The sequence below is a fragment of the Dermacentor variabilis genome, chromosome 7, assembly GCF_050947875.1.
Source record: "Dermacentor variabilis isolate Ectoservices chromosome 7, ASM5094787v1, whole genome shotgun sequence".
NCBI classification, from domain to species: Eukaryota; Metazoa; Arthropoda; class Arachnida; order Ixodida; family Ixodidae; genus Dermacentor; species Dermacentor variabilis.
In genome coordinates, this window is record NC_134574.1 from 70,548,631 (window position 1) to 70,558,260 (window position 9,630).

Below are 9,630 nucleotides of genomic sequence, written 5' to 3' on the forward strand. Positions count from 1 at the left end.
GCGCTTGCACTCTCGGACTGATACACTATGCCCCCATATTCTAAGCGCGTACATATGAGACTTTCGAACACGTTCATAAGACATTTCCTGTCGCTGTCCCATGTTGTGTGATAAAATTTTAAGAGGGTTCATTGTTTTTAGTAATTTCTCTTCGAGGTGCTTCATGTGTCGAATGAAGGTTAGCTTTGAGTCTAATATTACGCCTAAAAATTTGTGTTGTGTGGCATCTAGTATGTGTTGTCTATGCATTTCTACTTTAGGCTCTGCAAATAAGCCTCTTTTTTGTGTGAAAAGGGCACAGGAGGTTTTAAGAGGATTCACTTTAAAGCCGTTCTCTTCTGCCCATTTGCCCACTTTGTTCAAGCCAAGCTGGACATGTCGCTCACAAATATCAAGGTTACATGGCCGGAAACCTAACTGTACGTTATGTACGTATACCGAATAAAACATACTCTGCGGTATAGATTAGTGAAAAGGAATTTATTTTGACAATAAGAAGGGTACAGCTTATATCCCACCTTTGCGGCACCCCAGTTTCTTGTGTGCATAGCTTGCATAGAGCCATTGCCAACCCTAACACGAAATATTGCGTGTGATAAGTAACTTTCAATGATATTAAGCATATTGCCTCGCATACTCGTTTCCGAGAGGCCCCGTAAAACGTCATATTGCCAAGCAGCGTGATATGCCTTTTCCATGTCTAAAAACACAGAAAGAAAGAACTGCTTGTGGAGAAAGGCGTAGCGAATGTTTGCCTCAGTGCGCATGAGAGGGTCCGTAGACGACCAACCCTCTCTGAAGTCGAGCTGATCAGGGTTAAGCATTTTGCACAAATGAAAGAAATGTAAAAGACGACGATTTATCATTTTCTCCACGAATTTGCATAAGCAACTTGTGAGTGCTATTCGACGGTAACTTGAAACGTCGGATGGGTCGTTAAACTGTTTCAAGACCGAGACTACGACAGCTTCTTTCCATAAGGATTGTACGTATCCAGCAGCCCAAATAGACTTGAAAAGTGCCAGAAATGGAATCTGTCTCTCTCTGTGTAGGTTTTTAATCATGTCATACATTATTCTGTCAGCTCCCGGTGCAGAGTTCCTACATACGCTCAACGCAGCTTTCCGCTAGGCAATATTAACAGGACAATTGTATGGTTGATTCGGTCGGCAATTTTGGTCTAGTGACTTCAGTTCGGCTAGCTGCTTGTATTTAAGGAATGATTCTGATAGTGTATGGCGCCAGATACACGTTCGAAGTGAATGCTATAAGCGTCGGCCAAGTGTTCCAAGGTATTCCCTTTTTCATTGACCAAAGGCAACGGTTTTCTGCCCCTTTATGCTTCTAAGCCCATTTCACACTTTTGGCTCCTGGGTATAAGAATTCATGCCCGAGAGAAACCTCTCCCAGCTTTCTTTCCCTGCATGCCGTCTCGTGCGCCGTCCTTGCGACTTTGTATGTTTAAATGCAATAAGATTTTCCGCCGTTGGCTATTCTTGAAAACCAGGAAGCGGAGCAACCTCCTGGGAAGTTCCAAGCACTCCATTCTGCTTCCTGCGTCAGACACATTCACGAAGTTGTTGGTGACGAAGGAACACCAACGACTTTTACACGCTGGACTCAGTTTTCTTTTGACTGAACTGAGAGAAAGCTTTTGGGTACTGAGGGCCAGGCAGGTTGTAAAGAAAGTCATTCACAAATGCACAGTCTGCCGGCGATATTCCTGCAAGCCATACTCGGAGTCCTTCGCGTCTCTGACAGCTGAACGTGTTCAGCCCTCTCCACCTTTCGAAGTCAGTGGTATGGATTTTGCCGGACAGCTTCTACACAAAGATAACGGAGGGCCAACGAAGAAGTGTTATATACTCATCTTCACATGTGCAGTCGTCAGAGCGGTTCATCTCGAGCTTGTCACCAGTCTTACTTACGACAAATTCCTGCTAGCATTTAAGCGATTTGTGGCACGACGAGAAATTTGTAAGACAGTATATTCGACAAAGCCAAGACATTTGGAAAAGCCTGATGGGAGATCCAGCGACTTTATGAATTAATGAAATCACAGGAAGTACAATCGTATTTCGGAAGTCACAGGATTGTTTGGAAATTTATCACCGAACAAGTTCCCTGGTGGCGAGGATATTGGGAACGACTCATTAGATCTGTGAAGTCTACAATAAGGAAAACACTGGGAAACAGTTTCTTTACCTATGAAGAACTTTCGACCACGCTCTATCAAGTAGAAGCGATGTTAAATTCACGACCGATAACATTTGTGTATGCAGAAGCCTCTGAACCAATGCCGCTTACGCCAAGTAATTTCCTCATAGGCCAAAGATTGACTATGCTTCCTCCAGACTTGTCGAGCACAACATCAAAAAAGACACCGTCGTCACGCGAATTACTTCAGCGAAGATGGAAACACAGACAACATGTGTTAAACAATCTCTGGAATCGTTGGCGATGAGAGCACCTCCATGACCTTCGTTCAGCTCACATTAATGAAACTAGGCACTCAGAATCAGTGAAGCTTCGAGACATAGTACTGATAAATGAATTAAACTCGCCAAGACAATTGCGAAAGATGGGACAAGTGACGGAATTATTCCTGGGCAGCGACGGCAGAGTTATGCTCTCTCCCCTTCCAACTTCCAGCGTGCGTCACTCGAACCCTCGTGTTTAGGTGACGCGGCTTCTCTTTCCTCTCACAGCGCGATTCCTAGGTGCAGCGTCCGATGCGGGACGGCTCTGACGTGTCGCTGCGCCGTAGCGCATCTGGTGGGAAAGCGTCCCCTGCGATGTATACCGTGCTGCTGGCGAGGAGTCATGCGCCTGCGTGGTGCTCCCAAGCGAGAGAGAGGACGATCCCATCGAGGCGCCAGCCCCATGATCGCGTCCGCCTTCATGGCGCGTCACGTCCCGGCTGTCCGTGCTGATCACGACGTTTGGCTCGCGTAGATCGTTTCTCCCTCCGAGACGCCAAATTCTTTGGTTCGTTCCGCTTGCTCAGGCGCACGTTTCGTCTTTGTGTGACTCAAGGGCATACCCGCCGTGGTTGCTCAGTGGCTATGGTGTTGGGCTGCTGAGCACGAGGTCACGGGATCGAATCCCGGCCACGGCGGCCGCATTTCGATGGAGGCGAAATGCGAAAACACCCGTGTGCTTAGATTTAGGCGCACGTTAAAGAACCCCAGGTGGTCAAAATTTCCGGAGTCCTCCACTACGGCGTGCCTCATAATCAGAAAGTGGTTTTGGCACGTAAAACCCCAAATATTATTATGACTCAAGGGCATGCCGAGCGAATGAGTGGACGGTGCGAACGGGGTGCGATAACGCTATCGCATTCCAATCTTGAAAGCGAAGATTAAGCGTCCTCCAAGCTTTTTAACGTGCGTCTTACCGCACCCTTTCGGTTCCAGTGAACTTACCAGTATCTAGCGTCAAAAGGTTCAGAGACCGAACCGTTATGACATTAGCCGGGCAGCGGCCGTGGCCGAGCGTCTGTCTCAGTGCGTTTTCTGCTACTCACCGAACATCGCGCATTCCCGGCACCGTAGCAGAAATGTTCCTCGCGTCTGTGCTTGCTGCATAACCGAGTTGTAGTCGATGGCTGTCTGCCGGTTCTACGTTTCGCCGGCCAAGCTTCATGCAGCTCCTTGCCCTGCGGCTACGTGTGAATAAGGCTGACACCGGGCTCCGTTGCGTACGTCCGGCACTGAGGCACCGAGTTGCTTTGTTGTCTTACTTCACACTGCGTGTGCAACAATTTGTGTGTATGATTTTAATTTGGAGAGCAGCTGAGCTGTGGCCAAGGCTGTCGTGTGGAAGCGGTCTGTGCATAGTTCCGCAATTGTACTCAGTGTGAGCAGGCGTGTTTCTCACTGTTTTCGGTCGCGCTGTCCTTTCTCAAGTAAGTATTGTGCTTTGTTGTCTTACTTGGCACAGCATGTGCAGCGATTTGTTTGTATGATTTTAATTTGGAGAGCGCGTGAGTTCATTCGAGAGCGCCGAGTGGAGTGCACTAATTTGCTCTTCAAGCTCACGGTCATGTCGCTATGGCTATGCGAGGGCCTTTTGAGTGACATTGTTATTAAGGCGTTAAGAGCAGTATTAAGATGAACGTTAGAGACGAAATGTTGCTTTTGGGTGCCTGGCATCGGGATCGGCCGTCATGCGTGAAACTAGCAAGTTTTGCAGGATGCGAAGAAAGGCGGGAATGCCAATTCTGCGCACATTGCCAATACCCTCTAGACACCAGTCACTGTGGTATTTCACTCTTCCGTTTAGCAAGAATGTTGCAGACAAGAGAACTAACAAATGGGCTCTTTGCTAATGTTCATCACGAGTACGATAGCGCAAGGCATGAGGTGAAGTGCCCGTCGTATTTCCGTGCCGTGGCCTACAGCGCACTCGTAGAATATTCCGTGAACCACACCGTGCTGTTATCGCCTGCGATTCAGCTTCGATTGTATTTTGGCCCCTTTTATCCCACGTGACTGGTATTTCATGGTCTTAAGAGGAACTTTGTGTCCAATATGAGACGGCCGAATTCGATTTTCTTCGGCGCCTCTGAATGCTACCAATATCTTTCGCTGCTTCTAAAGCTTTGTCCTTGTTATAGTTTCTGTAGTTCGTGATCGGATATCGCATATACTATGTATAACTCACTAGTGGATACTGCGCTCGTGAGTCGTGAATGCACTTGGCCTAAAATATCCTGATACTCCACGTAGTCACTATTTTTTGCTGTTTGTGGCTGGTGCCGGTCTCCGCGCTGCACGGCCTTGAACTCGGCAGACGCCGAGTTCGTGCGTGTGTCATGTGCACGCTCGGAGCTTCGGCAGCGCTCGCGTGGTTTTTTCGATTTGTGCGCTGTTCATGCACTTCGTGCAACAGGGCATCCGCTGTTCTTGGTCTTTGTTCAACAAATTTTCCAAGCGTACGTCAAACGGAAGAACCTCTTAGGCATTTAGGGGTGTCGGTTCATTAAGTTTGTGGGTAAAAATACAAAGCACTTGCCGCTTAGAGTATTATTGCCATGTAATGCCGCAGAGAGTTCTCCACATGCCAGTTACGAGCACTCTCGTTAGTGCGCTGGTTTCTGGCTTTCTGACGAGAGAAGGCAGATCGTGCTCTGCCTTCTCTCGCCGATCGGTGCTGGCATACGTGGCAAGCAGCTGTCTCAGAAACTCTTCCCATGAAGATAGTGCCGCTTCATGATTCATGTACCATGTCCTCGCTGACTGGTATACGTTGGGAAGCTACCTTGTCTTGTTCCAGCCGTTGAAATCTGCGACTCGCTCGAAGTGTTCTCACAAGTTTTCCACATCTTCGAATGTATCGCCGTGGAAGGACTCGGGCGTGCGTGGTGGGCACACGATGAGCTGAGACGATGCAACCGGGCTGGTCCTGGTTGCACTGTCTCTGGTAACTGTTGCCTGCACTGCTACAGCAACAGGCAGTCCGAACTCGGGCGGGTCTCCTCGGAGGCAGCGGCTTGTGCGCTGGTGTACTGGAGTCAGTTCTCTGGATTCCAATCGCTGAGGGTCGGTGCTCCGCTCTCTTACGACCTGGGGACTCAAAACCATACCCCGCACCTCCACCAGAAATGTAGCATTCTTCAATGAAGCACACTAAACAAACTGGTTTATTGTGAGCGAACTTGTGCACGGAAACTCAAGCCTAAAGCACTTTCACGCAATTTGCAAGCAGAGTTAACAGGAGTCTATCAACAGTGAACCGCGTCTCCACACCGAACACACTTTCACGCACCCCGAAGACCAGGAGCGGCGCCGTGACTTCTCATTGGAAGAGGGGGATTCGGGCGCTGCCGTGTGCGCGTGCACTAGGGACAAGCGCTGCCTCGCCATCCGCGAGCCGTTGCTGGCGCTCTTCTAATGGCGATGCGATGAGAAATGCCTAGGGGCGTTAGCGATGAGGCGCTTAGAAGGATGCCTCACGAGAGTGCTTGTAACTGGCGTGTGGAGATCTGTCTGCGGCAATATGGGTTATTTGCACAGGAATTTTAGCCTTGTATTGCGGAATGGATTTGTGGATGATTAATTGCATATGTTTGTCCCTACCTCGAGGTCTTAGTTGAAAATATGATTACAAGGCAAAAGTGTGCCAATAAATGCAGCAATATCGGACTAACGCCAGGTAATTTAGCGTGGTGTCTTGAACGGTAGTAAGCAGATGACGGGTGACATAAAAACCACTGGCATCAACACAGTGTCCCCTGGTAAAAGGGCGTGGAATGCGTGGACATACATCGGGGCATCTTCCCTCATGTGCTTTTAAGGACGTCCTCTGAATCGTTTAAGAAATACAAGCAATCAGATCGCTAGCACAGTAACGGCGAGTGAACGCAATTTACATTATCATTACATAGTTAAAATGCTTACTATATTTTAGGCGGAATCTACATATGTGCCCATTTCATTGAACAGCTTGTTCAAAACAATTTCCACAACACATTTTAGTTAGCATTGGTTATGTTCATTTTTATGATCTGGATACAGTGTTGTAGTTGCATGTTTTGTGCTCATGCCAGTTTCATGAGTCATAAACTTAGGATATCTTTCACATTGTAGCGTAACTGTGTTGCTATATGTTTCATTAGAAGCTGCAAAAAATTGAGTGTGAGGCCTGCCCACTTATCTGGCAAGCACACCCAGTGGGAACACTTAAAGTTCAGTGCTACCAAGTGAAGAGTGAGCCCATACATGTGTCAGGGATGGTATGTGGGCAAGTCGTCCTGGTGAAGCCACTTCATCTGCATTCAAAACATTTCACTACCAGCGTAGTGCAAAATGTCGCCTCCGCTTCGACGAAATGGAGCACCAGTGGAAATATCTGGGCATACCTGTCCAAGGCAGCAAGTGTGTCTACACTCAAGACATTTCAAGTACCAGCATGTACGGCAGTGCCATTGCCAGCGGAACCGTAGAGTACAAAGTGATTTTCTCCCAAGCTCTTCATCAATGTAACTCTGCCTGGACTCTGTGCCAAATATTTTTCGATATGAAAGTGAGAGTAAACTAGTAAAGCATTGGTTTGGGTCTACCTGTGTGAAAGGTTTTTGTCATTCAGAGTGCTTTTTACAGCGAAGCTGTTAGCCCCTACTTTGTCGGCATTTTTTGTGTCCGTTACCGAAAATGTGAGCCGATCGCGGCGGCAGTGTAGGCCCAGAAGCGATGGCTCGTACCCCCGTAAGGCAGAGGCTTCAGCAACGTAAAGCGCACAGTGCATACATTCTTTGGAAGCACGGATGCAACATATAGAACAGCGTACCTTTCAATAAAGAACACGCTCAAAACAAGCATCCGAGCGACATAATTGATAAGGTGCGCATGGTAACAGCGAAGCACGTAGCGCTCCCGCATACGCTTCCCGATTACTACTGCGCAAGCTGCCGCGGCGATGGCAGCTTGCCACGTGGAATGTGATGTCCCTAGTATTGCGTGTACAGAATAACCAGCCTAGAACCTGATTTCACTGTTGTTGCTGCTCCGCTACGGGCGGCGACGTGCTTTCAAAATTACCATCACTCTAAAGCAGTAAAGCACTGCATAACCCCACAGCAGTTGTAGTGGTAGTATTAAACAGCTTCGCTGGACATCCACTTTCGCAGGGCAGGGATGGCGAGCCAATTTCTTTTATTTACTTTAGGAGACTGGAGATGTGTGCAAGTGTACTAATGTATTCATGTGTTTGCAAATGATTCATTTTGACCTTCTGCCTGCTTTTGCGAGAGTGGTACATATGTGCCCTTTGTACAATGTTGTTTATGTAAACGGTTTCCTATTTATTATGACAATTGCTCACTTGGTTACTGAAGCGCAGCTTCCTGTGCATTCCAGTGAATTTCCAGGTTCAAAACATTCAACATTCAATTATGGGGTTTTACGTGCCAAAACCGCCATCTGATTATGAGGCACGCCGTAGTGGGGGGGGGCTCCGGAAATTTGGACCTCCTGGGGTTCTTGAACGTGCAGCTAAATCTAAGTGCATGGGTGTTTTTGCATTTAGCCCCCATCGAAATGCGGCCGCCGCGGCCGGGAAATTTCCCGGTTTATACAATTTTGTAATAATCAGGCTTGCACATTCATTTCTCGCGTACTAGAGTACTATGATTATTTTAGTTATGTGTAACGTTACTCAGTCTCGTCGTACTCTGCATTACAGTGCTGCTCACTTGTTACACAGACTTCCTTATTTGAGTATTTGTTATGATCATTCACGAGATTTTTTTTTTAGTGTTAAGGTTCTTTTAATTCTCTCACCATTACTATATTTCATGTACCGTAAAGGCATTATTTTCAAGCTTAACATTTTCCCGTTGTTTGGTTTTTATCACAGGATTGATTTTTGATCGTATGTGTCGTTATTCCTTTTTGTGTTCTTTTCAAGCTCCTAGATTATTTGTAACATAGCTTGTAGGCAGATACCATGCGATTAAATCTCGCATTTTCATTCTGCTTCTTGCAGTTGCTGTGTTATCAATTTCTAAATAACTCTAGTCTGTTCATTTGATCGCATGTGCTTTTCCTGTGCAAAATAAGAAACTTTAGCACACTTCGCGTTCTTGCTGTTCGTCATTGTAAGCGTACTTATGAATTTCGTTTATGCAAGCTCTAGCCATTGTTGATCAATTTCTAGTTCATTGAGAACTGTTTCTGGTAGCTTTAGTGATTCTTGATGTGCTTTTAATTCGATTTACCTTGCATTTGTCATATATTTTGCACAAACCTTGCATAAGTGCTATTTTTGCATTAATGTGTTGGTTTGTGATATGCTCGTTTCATGTGCTCTTGGCACAAAAATCCTGGCCTGACCGATTGTCAAGACGTCATTCCCATTTTGTTTATGAACATCGCTGCTGCATTCCAAAAGTGGCCTTGCGAATTCATTTTCGTGGACATGTGCCTGTTCAGGTCACTTGATTGAGGTTGCGTCTGCCTCTGTATAGGCAAGTGCCTGGCACTGCGCTAGGAGCTCAGTAGAACTAGACACCGACGCTTCGACTCATTTGGAAACCGCGAAAACGAGCTTCAGATTATCGCAAACCTTTGAAGACTACTTCTAAATCAGCTTTTAGATAATGTATTAAAAGCGTTTAGAAACAATATATGAAGTGCCCCAGCAAAGGGATTATTTGTGTCTTCCCCAACCCTATTTCAAGACCAGCTTTCCGAATACAATTTGAAGAGCTGTTCTAGATCGTCGGGAAAAAGTAATTGAGCCGGACATTAGCAGGCATATACAATGTTTTACCAACGAAGTTGCCTTACTCGTCTCTTTAAACCCTTTCTTTCGTCTCGGATAAACAATATACAAACGTTATGTATCTCTTTTGTGCTACCTCGGATACGATCGTTCTGACATGCTGGAAATATGTGTGTTAACTTTACAGCTAGGTGTTGTTGCTACATGCTTTTCTTTCTTTGCGTGAATATTGTAAACAAGAACCTTCCCGTCATTTCACTCTTCATTTTGTGCGGAAATTTTGCATCCTCAAGGAAAGCCCGTTTTGGCTGCGTGCCTCTTAAATTGCTGCGGATAAGTTCTAGAACATTTGTAGTGTTAAGGAGCATGTAGTGCCAACATCTATATGCGTATCAGGTTCCCCGA